Here is a 2,777-nt window from a genome sequence, read left to right on the forward strand (position 1 = left end):
CTCTAAGACTCAAAAAGATAACCCAACAAGAACCAAGAAACATGATGCAAGGATGCAATGGTTTGAGCTCTCTACTAACGATACGATCAAGCTACCAACTTGAGAGCCCCCCTTGATAGTACGGCAAACGATCCTATAACTCGGTCTCCCAACTACCACCACGAGACCGGTAAAATAGAAAACCTATCAAGGGAAAACCTTTGCCTTGCACATGGTCCACTTGAGCTAGATGAAGACGAGCTTGACTCCCTCAAGTTGGACCACCTTTCTTGATTCTGTTGGCTCGATGAAGACCAGATGATTGCTCCCCCATAGTCCAGTATGGGTAAGACACTCTTAGGCACATCTTCACAAGTCCATTGACACCACAATGGATGGCAAGATTCAAGCACTTGATCTCTTCGTGATGCTCCACTTGAACTTGCACACGGCAATCTTGATGACGATCACCACTTGATGTCATCCTTTCCATGGGTTGTATGATATCTTCCTCTTGATGCAAGCCCATGGACACGTACCTAACCCCACATAGAACTCTCACATAGACCATGGGTTAGTACACAAAGTGCAATGGACAATGCTTACCATACCATGGGATCACTTGATCCCTCTCGGTACATCTTCTACGCTTTGTGAGTTGATCAACTTGATTCACTCTTGACTTAGTCTTGATCAACCTTGAATCTTTCCAACTCTCTTCATTTGGATGATGTCTTGAAGGTAATCATGAATGATCACACAATCTTCTTCTTCAAGACATGCTTGCAATAAGGTCAACACTCACATGACCAATCTTTGGATAATTCCTTAATAGCACCTTGGTCAACTCATAAACTCCTTGAAACCAACACATGGACTTCAAGAAAAGCCTATGTACAAATCCTTCAAATATAACTCAAGACAACCATTAGTCCATAGAGATCGTCATCAATTACCAAAACCAAACGTGGGGCCACCGCATGTTCTTTCAAGTAGGTTCTGTCTACCATCTTCCGCACTTTCTTTGAAGAATGAAAATAAGCTGTCAATGGAAATAAGTTGTCAACTATTTTGAAATAAACAATATAAATTACTTAATAACTATGTTAAGCTCATATGGGGGAAGACTTGGAGGTGTATCCACAAGGACGAAAATCGAAGGTCTCTCTTGCTTAATTGTAGGATCATCAAGATCCATGGTGACAAGCATACCCTCATCAAAACCATACATCTTGCAAAGTGCTTCCCAGTTTTTGCAACCAAAATGGGTTACACTCTGAGCATTGTACAGCTTTACTTGAAAATCCACACCATGATGGGTACTTAGGATAATTTTATTGGTTTCCATACTTTCATGGTCTTCAAAACCCATCCTCTCCAAGACATAGCGTCTTGCAAAGCATGGGATAAGCTAGTTGAATTGGAAAAGATGAAAAATACATGTTAAAATAGTTGAAGTCGTGCTTAATTACGGAAAAAACTATTGTCGTTGTTACATACCGTATGAACATCGAAGGTCTCCTCGAGCTTAATGCTGAAGCGCAGATCTTCGTCCAGCACAATGAACCTGTCGCACATACCTCGGTCGTCGTGGCACCAGTCGCACTCCCCCGGGCGGTTTTCATCGTCCGAGTACGACATTTCCGGCCTAATTTCATAATTCAAATATTAAATATATGTACTAAAAACCTAAATTAGATCATTATTATTAATCACGGGTTGACTATCGGTGATAGTATGTAGCTCCTCCTTTCATTCCCGAGTGCATTATTACAACAAATTGTCTAGCACACGGGAATGAAGGAGAAGCTACCCCCACGACTGCGTGGATGATGGAGGTGGGGCTCCTAGATTTCTGCATGGAGTGCTCTTCAATTTTAGCATTCAAAGTAGGAGTACTTCTCTAATATGAGCATTCAATAAGCAAAACCAAATCGTAAAATAAAGTAGTATTCAAATTAACATGCATTCAATTATAACCAAAAGTACATCATCTCTTGTGTCCGTACATCGTCGAATACTCCTCGAATACTATCATACATATAGCATCGCTAATTAATACAGCTAGAACCGTAGCGGCCGACGGGTATCGTCGCGGGCGGTGGACACCCAAAGATAAGGAACGATCACAGGATCATAGCTCCAGTGAGATCCCTGAAGAACCTGCCAGGTATTGTCGAACCTGCCCTCCAACGCAACCATGTAGCGACGGACGTGCTCGTCCTCCTCGCTGACATGGTGACGTACCACCTCCGCGGTGTCCGGAAGCCTCGGCACCGTCACTGGCCCACGCAACCGCCACCAAACAAGGATCAGGTCAACAACGGGTTGCCTCCTCACCAACCTACGTCCCCCAGAAGGTAGCACCTCCCAATACCAGCCCGGCGGAGCCCAGTCTCGAACATGGCCCTGATCAAGCAGGCCTCCACCGCCGAGTCGACGACGACGAGGATGCGGGATAGGCATCGCCGACGTCGATGCGGGAACTACGTACTTCTATATATAGTTAAATAAAGTAGTTTTTTATTAATTAAATCAACTATCTAGTTCAACTACTAAGCACTTACTATAAATAAATAAAGTAGCACTTACTATAAATAAATAAAGTAGCACTTACTATAAATAAATAAAGTAGCACTTACTACAAACTACTTCTATATATAGTTAAATAAAGTAGTTTCATTAATTAAATCAGCTATCTAGTTCAACTACTAAGCACTTAATTACTATAAATAAATAAAGTAGTACTTACTAAAAATAAACTAGTATTTTTCTAACTAACTAATATTTTTCTAACT

This window comes from Triticum aestivum, chromosome 2B (assembly GCF_018294505.1).
Source record: "Triticum aestivum cultivar Chinese Spring chromosome 2B, IWGSC CS RefSeq v2.1, whole genome shotgun sequence".
Lineage (NCBI taxonomy): Eukaryota > Viridiplantae > Streptophyta > Magnoliopsida > Poales > Poaceae > Triticum > Triticum aestivum.